Here is a 9,453-nt window from a genome sequence, read left to right on the forward strand (position 1 = left end):
GAAACAAAAAAATGATTTAAGTTTGATATTTGTTCCCCACACAGCTTGTATTTTACATACTCCATGGTACTCAAATGTCATGATGCATTTGCGTCTTAATAAGATCAGGGCAGCCATCTCTACAGAGTGACAGATTTTCTATTGACAGCTTCATCCTATGCAGTTGTTCTTCAACACATGACAGATGCAGGAGCAGATTTATTTGGTTATTTGGGAGAGGCTCTGAATGTCATTAACCTTATAAACTTGACTGATTGTAAAATGGACATAGCTTCATTACTTCCCCAAACACCTGATAAGATAACCATAATGTTGAGGAAGTGTAATTAACCAGTCAAGAGAAAAGTGTTTATCTTCCTGTGTGTCCTCTGCTGTGGTGACCTGACACACATTCTGTAATCCGCTCTTTTCTCTTCATGTCGATGAGATTTTATCTGTCTGAAGTCAATTTTTCAGTTATAATCCTAAATAGATTATAGCTTTTACAAACACACATCCTTGTACTACTGAGAACTTTTATTGACTTCCATTCATTTTAGTGACTGCATTTATGCCTAACCCAGATATTTTCCCTAAACTGTATTGCTAGTATATTCCTAGCCTGACCTTAACCTAAACTCAGTTCACACCACTGTCCTAAACTTAAACTCTAGCAGCTAAACAACACTTGTGAGCTTTGGGGCTCGCAGTCGGTCCCCACAATGTAGCATATGTTAGGAACATGGTCCTTACGCTGTATTAAATAGAAGGCATATATACACACAAATACACACACTAATCCTCTCTTCTGGTACATGGTGGAAAATCTTTAATCATTTTTAAGCTATTTTAGATACAAGACTGAAAGAGCTAGCTTTACATCCGTTTTTTTGATGTAAAGGTTACATTTAACAGGCAGGAATGCTAAAAACCAACAAGATCATTTCTTAGTCTTCAAAATTTCTTCATGTGGATTTAGAATGAAACTCAGAATTTAAATAGGGGTCTACAAATAACATGAGATGGTGGTGCAAAGAGGAGTGCTGGTTCTTTTGTTGCTGTGTAATGAGGGCAGAGCTATCAAAGCTGCACCAGTTAGATTGAGGACAAATGTTACACCAAGAGCAAGTGTAGTTTAATCATATCTATTTTCCGTTAAATTGAAGTTATTGTGTTTGACCTCCATTCAATACTAATCTCACACAAACCAAAAACTTTCATTTCCTTGTGCATTTATGCACCCAAGCTCCTAATGGAAAAACCATTAGAGTATAATGAAAGATAAATTAAAAAGAAAAAAAAAGACACTTATAATTCCCCCAGTGAGTATGTTGGGAAAGAGGCAGATGCTGAAATAAAGAATGTCTTTGCTCTTTCTATTTTCAGTGAGTTGCAGATTGAGGAATGAGGAAGTAATTGTGATAGCAACTTTCAAAGTCATTCACTTTCCAAAGGCAGGGAGGATTATAACAGCAGCCTAAACTTTTTCTTGCTAATCCACTTTTTTTTTTTTTTTTTTTTTATAGATGACTGGACACATAAGCCAGTGAAGTGGTCAGTAAATGATATACTTTGTAGAACTAGAAGTTTATGATGTTTTTTATGAAGGCTTACCTGTCAAATTTTGGACATGAGAACATGGGAAATAGTTATCCGTCGCTGCTGCAGTCAAAGTGGGGAGGGAGGAGGCTGGCCCCCCCAAGCCAAGTCCTTTTTGTCCTGGACTATGCTGTTGGCGTACCACACAGTCATACTGAGGAAGAGGATGCTCTCAGTTATGGCTTTATACTGTATATCTTCTTGAGCAACTGACCAAGGAGGCCAGCACTTTTTAGTTTCCTGAGGAAGAAAATACTTTGTTGGGCCTTCCTCTTCAGTAATAAAGATGTGGTCAGTGACCAGGTCAGGTCAGAGGTGAAGTGGATGCCCAGGCATTTGATGTTGTCTATGCACACCACCACTTCCCCTTGAATGGTAATAGGTGGGTGCACTGTCCTTCTCTACCTCCTGTAATCCAGTATGACCTGTTTGGTCATAGTGAACATCAGCAGTACAACCTTGGATCTCTGACCCCAAAGGAGGCCCAGCACAAAAAATGTGTTTTCTTCCACAAATGAAACTTTTTTTAAAAAAATATACATATTTGCAAGATTATAGAAGAAGCTCTTCTCTCAACTTGTAAAAAAATAATTAAGTCAATGTCAGTAATGTCCATGTGTCTGACACGTTTTCACATTTACTGCATCTTCTCAGTGCAAACTATCACTTCTAATTTGTTATGATTCTGACAGTAAATGCACAGACATTGTTGGTAATGTAACGTGAGACAGTAAATGTGTCAGTTAGCACAAGCATTAGCTTAGTTTTCAGAGGACTCCCTCCTATATTGATCTGTGCAAATTGCAACTTATATTCCATGGACATTGCAAGCAAAATAAAGTCACACATCTCTGTTCTCCGTGCTTGGGAGAAGATGCATGGACACATGCAGCCGATAACAAAACATTTTCTTTTTCCAGCAGCTATTATGCAGCACAGGGATTCTTGCAGGATACTATTGGAGGGGATGCACAATATTATCACTGCTCCTGACCCACAAGAGCACAACCACATCTCTAACACATCATCACGTATGTGTCGCACAAAGCAGAACAAACCTAGACAACACAAACACTGGGCATATGCGCATAATGTGCATGGCCAATTTTTACAAAATGTACTAACACATTGTGTACTAACGGGCTTCATATATATTTATGCATTATTATATTAAATAAAGACAGAAAAACAACGTCCACAATGTGATCCATTTAGAGGAGGAGGATGAAGATTCCCATGTTCAGGTGGTGTGTCAGACTTCCAGAGGAGGAGGAGGTGAAGCAACAACTTCAACTCTTTTTGGCAAAGTTTCAACTACATTTAACCGTTTAACTTTCTCGCATTCTCAGCGCGACACTTAGGAAAAGCGCGGTAGATGTCACGGGGAGTCAACCTGGTGACCCGTTAGTTCTTCATTTTGCATTAAAAAAAGCTGTTAAACCAGAATCCCTCCAGAACCGTGCAGAAGGTAAAAAGCTCAGGCCAGGTTCACTCAACCACTGTTCGGACTACAGGAGGGTTAAAACTCTGCTAATTAATTTTTAAACTAGCTTCACTGTATGGCGACTTTTAGCTTACAGAAAGACCATCGAGCTGACAAATAAAAATTAAGCTGACCAATAAGATTTATGTTAGGTTTGAATAAAGCTCCTTTTGGGTTGCCAGTGACAAATTGTTTCCGAATCATTTTAGAGATTTTTGAAACAGGCTGTTTTGCAGACACTAGCAGAACATTTACTTATCCCCAAAAACAATTGGGTGTTTTTATTTTTGCTCTTAGACACTTTTTATCATAGAAAAAATGAAGAGAAGGCTCTGCATTGGCTACTTGGACGCAGGTAATACGGAGGCCATCTTGGAGCGATCGCCCCTCCTATTTGGCTAAAAGGAAACAGCAGAAGTCTCAGCACTTTTATTCAATTCAACAGACTATTGATGTGATGGGATAACTTCACAAGTAATGATTATTAAATTATCCATCCATCCATTATCTGTTCACCCTTGTCCCTAATGGGGTTGGGAGTTGCTGGTGCCTATCTCCAGCTGCATTCCGGGCAAGAGGCGGGGTGATTCTTAAATTATTATTCATATTTTGTGATTAGAATATTACTATACCACAGTTATGCCCACCAGCAAAATATCAGCTAATATTAGTGCTTGGTGTAATACCGGGCTTCATATATATTTATGCATTATTATATTAAATATATTAAATAGTTTACCAGCGTATACTGGTGAATGCGGAAAATGCTATTATTTAAATGTAATAATTTCACTACATCAAAAATACGATACTGCCCAAATCCCCCCTGTTTTTGTTTTCAAGGTTTCATAAAGAGGATGTGAGGAAGAAGTGGGAAATGTCTTTAAGGAGAGATGGATTCACTGCAGAGCACGGATGAGTCTCAGCTGCTGAATCTCTCTTAAGCTACAACTCCTTAGCTGGAAAACATGAAAAAAAGCTTAATTGATATATTATGCAAATATATATGTGTATACAAATATGCACAAAACATTTGTATTATTTTCTGTTTGTTTTTTTAATAAATATGTATTGTATATTACTAAATAAATGTAAAAAAAAATGAGTGGCAGTGTGCTTTGTAAAATGCTCATTGTACATCAAATCAGAATATTCTATTCCAATTTTATTCTGTTTTCCCCACTAAGAATATTTAAATATGACGAACCATGTATCAATTCAATTCAAAAATACCTAAAAATAATCAAATAAATGTCCTTGTACAAGTAAAGGCCATTTACTATTTCGTCCTGCAGATGAGGGTAGAATTTCTTCTCCATCTTGGTTCAGCCTTCAGTCAGAAAACTCTTCTCCTCTAAACCAGATCTCAACTTCCTGATTTCTTCCTGCTTCCACAAAGAAGGAAAGAAGAAAATACATCACCCAGCTTCAGAAAACTTTAGCTGTGATGCTCATAGGCTCAATAGACACAGTCTTTAATCGGCTCTCCGCTAATCACTTTTGCAGCAGAAATGTTGTCTGGCATCTGTAGCCTGTGCTGCAGGTGCTGCAACCCTTCAGGCCGTCTGTGATGCATGAACAGCAGAACGCCCCAGACTGGCTCTGCAATCCCAGGCTCTGCGGTCCCTGGAGACAAGTTCTGTCCTCTCTGTTACTGAATTACAGTTACACTCTTTTTTTTTTCCACACTGATGAACATCCAGTAGATGAATTTTAGTTGGGAAGAAACACAGAAGGACCCTCAATGCTGCTACTGTTAAATGCATCAACAGGTTCTATCTGTGAAATGTGACTGGCCATGACAAAGTTGAGGGCGTTTTGAATTTAGAATTTGAGGAAGTGTAGATTGTAATTCATGGAAATAAAAAAAAAATAAGTTGTTCTTTTCTACAAGTGTTGTGTGAATTGACATTATTATTTGTAATTTAGAAGCATAAAAGAAAAATAGGCAAGAGTTGCTTTTGACAGAAACAAAAATACTCTTCTGCATCATTAAATCTAAAACTTATATGTTTATTTATGTATTTCAAAAATGATAGCAGTATAAAATGACACACATAAACAAGTAATGCAAAAAGACATACTTTTGGAAGAAGTAAGAAACTTATGAACTCATACATTAGCTACTCTCAGATATACCCTCGTTGAATCAAATAAAAAAAAATATAAACATAGGATAATTAATTCATATGAATTACATGCAGTGGCGTATCTAGCCCTGTTTTAGGGATGCTTTATCACCTCTAAAACAGGGCTAAAACTATAGTATCTCAGCAATAGGATTGCCACCCATCCCTTAAAATACGGAGTCATCCCATATTTTGCCGTTAAATGTGCTTCCCACGTTGAACCGATACATAACTGTCCGACAGATACTCCAATAATAAAAACAGCAACACTAAGTTTAACAGTAAAACAGGAAATATTAATATTACTCTGCAGTGGCGGGAGCTACTGATCGTTACGGACTGATGCTGAACATCACGGTTGCCGCGAGACGGACCCTACACAGCCGTGGTGAGCTGCTATCAAACATCCTCTACTTGATTCCATATCCTTAGAAGAAAAAAACGCTTTAAAATATAAAGATGTGAGTGAAAAGATGCGCATTTTAAGCTGAACAATTTCTGGGAGGATGGATACTGTGAACATTGATTGACAAAAACAATGTGTCCGTCGTGGCGTAGTTTGCTGTTACAGACAGAATGGATAAGGGAAGGAACTGCAGACTGACCCGTCAGAATCTCAAGAACCAGAAATCAGCGTCTCTTCATCCTCAATCATCTCCTGAGACTGATGTGATACAGAAAATTTTGCTATGATTGATTCAGTTTCTTATAGGGATTTTAGTTGATTTTAGTTTGATTATTATTATTGCTTAGGATATTGGATGTTGCGTTTGGATATTTAATAAATCATAGCATTTGTCAAAATAAGTGGCCAGTTAAAGAATAAATCGTACTAATAGATTAACACTAAATACATAAATATTTTTTTCTTCATTACATTACTTTGTGTGTTTTATTCACAAATGTTGATTAGTTGTTCAATGGCCAGCCAGCCAGCCAGCCAGCCAGCCAGCCAGCCAGCCAGCCAGCCAGCCAGCCAGCGGGACGTGCCCGAAACACCAGATGCCCGAGCCACCTCAACTGGATCTTCTCGACATGGAGGAGCAGTGGCTCTACTCTTAGTCCCTCCCGGATGACTGAGCTTCTCACCATATCTCTAAAGGAGAGCCCAGCCACCCTACGGAGGAAATCCATTTCGGCCGCTTGTATCCGCAATCTCGTTCTCTCAGTTATGACCCAAAGCTCATGACCATAGATGAGGGTAGGAACGTAGATCGACCAATAATTTGAGAGCTTCGCTTTTTGACTCAGCACTGTCTTCCCCACGACGGATCGGTACAGCGCCCGTTTCATGGCAGACGCTGTGCCAATCCGCCTGTCTATCTCCCACTCCCTTCTTCCCTCATTTGTGAACAAGATCCCGCGATATTTGAACTCCTCCACTTGAGGCAGGACATCCTCCCCGACCCGGAGAAGGCACTCTACCCTTTTTCAGCTCATGACCATGAACCACTCCAGGAAGAGCTGCAGATCACGTTCTGATGAAGTCAACAGGACCACATCCTGTCGTGGCCTGCAAAAAGCAGAGTTGCGATCCTAAGGCCATCAAAACAGATCCCCTCAACACCTTGGCTGCATCTAGAAATTCTGTCCATGAAAGAAATGAATAGAATTGGTGACAAAGGACAGCCCTGGCAGAGTCCAACTCTCACCAAAAATGGACCAGATTTATTGCCGGCAATGCGGACCAGGCTCTGACACCAGTCATACAGGAACCTGACAGTCCTTATCAAAGGGCCTGATACCCCATGCGATATTGCAGAGTCGCGTCAACCAACACAACCCTAAAACATCCAGAGCCTTAAGAACCTCTGGGCGAATCTCATCCACCCCAAGGGCCCTGCCACCGAGGAGCTTTTTTACCACTTCTGCGACCTCGTACCCAGAGATTGGAGAGCCCGAACCAGAATCCCCAGGCTCAGCTTTCTAAATGGAAGGCATGTTGGTGGGATTGAGGAGGTCTTCGAAATATTCCGCCCACCAGCCCACAACGTCCCAAGTCGAGGTCAGCAGCACACCATCCTTACTATAAATAGAATTGGTGCTGCACGGTTTCTCCCTCCTGAGATGCCAGGTGGTGGACCAGAATCACCCCAAAGCCGTGCAGAAGTCTTTTTCCATGGCCTCTCCAAACTCCTTCCACACCCGAGTTTTTGCCTCAGCAACCACCCGAGCTGCATGCCACTTCACCCGCCGGTACCCATCAGCTGTTTCCGGAGTCCCAGAGGCCAAAAAGGCCTGATAGAACTCCTTCTTCAGCCTGACAACATCCTTCACCGAAGGTGTTCACCAACGAGTTTGAGCGTTGCTGCTGCAACAGGCACAGACAACCTTGCAGCCACAGCTCCGGTGAGCCACCTCAACAATGGAGGCACAGAACATGGTCCACTCAGACTCAATTTCCCCTACGTTTCCCGGAATATGTTCGAAGCTCTGCTGTAAATGGGAGTTAAAGCACCGTCTTGCATGGGATTCCAATAGACATTCCCAGCAGACCCTCAAAACACATTTGGTGCCTGCCAGGTCTGACCAGCATCCTCCCCCACCACCAGAGCCAACTTACCATTAGGTAGTGGTCAGTGAACATGGTGTTCGCTATGGACAATCCGTGATGAGCAAAGAAATCCAACAACAGAACACCACTCGAGTTCAGATCGGGGGGAGTGTTCCTCCCAACCACACCCTTCCAGGTCTCACTGTCATTGCCCACTTGAGCGTTGAAGTCCCCAAGCAGAACGAGGGAGTCCCCAGGAGGGGCAGTCTTCAATACCCCCTCTATGGACTCCCAAGAATCTGAACTGTTGTTCGGCCTGTAAGCAGAAACAACAGTCAGAACCCGTCCCCCTACCCGTAGGCGGGGAGAGGCTACCCTCTCGTCCACCAGGGTAAACCCCAATGTACAGGCACCGAGATGGGGAGCAACAACTATGCCCACTCCTGCCCGACGCCTATCACCACGGGCAACTCCAGAGTGGAAGTAAGTCTAGCCCCTCTCAAGGAGGCTGGTTCCCAAATCAGAGCCATGCGTCGAGGTGAGACCACTATTTCTAGCCGGAAGCTCTCAACCTCACACACTAGCTCCGGATCTTACCCCACTAGACAGGTGACATTCCATGACCCAAGGGCCAGCTTCTGCAACCGAGGATTGGACCTCCCTCGGCTGCACCCATCTCACATCTCATCCGACCCCTTTGCCCCCTCTCACAGGGAGGGGGGACCCATGTTTCCTCTTCGGGCTAAGCCCGGCTGGGCTCCATGGGTAAAAGCCCGGCTACCAGGCGCTCGCCATCATGCCCCCCCCTCTCCTGGCCTGGCTCCAGAGTGGGGCCCTGGTGACCGTTGTCCGGGCGAGGGAACACCAAGTTCAAAGGTATTTCTCGTCATAGGGGTCTTCGGGCTCACCCAAATAATCTAACTGCTTATTTGGGTAACCCTAAATAAGCAGTTAGATTTAGAAAACGCACAAACAAATATTTTCTCAAGGGTCTTAGCCCTGCTGGGGGCTAAAGGTCAAAGGTTAAAGGTCAAATCCTAGAATCGCCCCTGATTACGTGTCTAAATATACACGTGTACATTCGTACACCCACACACTGAAATGTGTAAGCCTCAATTTACATGTACACATTAGAGTAAACTCTCACCCATATTTCTCAGGTAGCAGTTTATTTGATGCCTTCAAAATAATTTGATGAATTTTAAATTCCACCAGATGTTCTAATTTAATCCATTCAAAAACAAATAATTTTTAAGTAAATAAAAATAATGTCTGTTGACATGTGAGCAGAGCATTATATAAAAAACTAACATTTCTCTCAAACCAAGGAACTTAGCTTCCTCCCATCATACAAGTAATCCTGATGTTTTTTTTCTTGTTTCCTTTGGAGCGACCTAGTTTTAAACCACTTATCCATTATTATTTTTCACCACAATTCTTTGGTAAGCTAACTGTTGTTGAGAATTAAAAAGAGGAATAACTTGATTTAGCTCTTTAATTAATTCCTCTTTGTCCCGAATTCTTGTGTCTGTATACATGTGCAGGGAGAAAGAGCAATCATACGACGTCAGACTTCAGATATCCAGAGTTTTATCCAGAGAAAATCAATGCAAGAAGAATGTTACAATAAGCATCTCACCTAGATCATCAAAAGTCCAAGACATAACAAAACAGAAACAATTAACTGATTAAAAAGGGAAACAGAAACAAACAAAAGATGCATCTTGTGGGAAACTCTCACTCAGCACAAAGAGATTCAAACTTCTGCT

The sequence above is a fragment of the Poeciliopsis prolifica genome, unplaced genomic scaffold, assembly GCF_027474105.1.
Source record: "Poeciliopsis prolifica strain line A6 unplaced genomic scaffold, Auburn_PproV2 SCAFFOLD104, whole genome shotgun sequence".
NCBI lineage: Eukaryota > Metazoa > Chordata > Actinopteri > Cyprinodontiformes > Poeciliidae > Poeciliopsis > Poeciliopsis prolifica.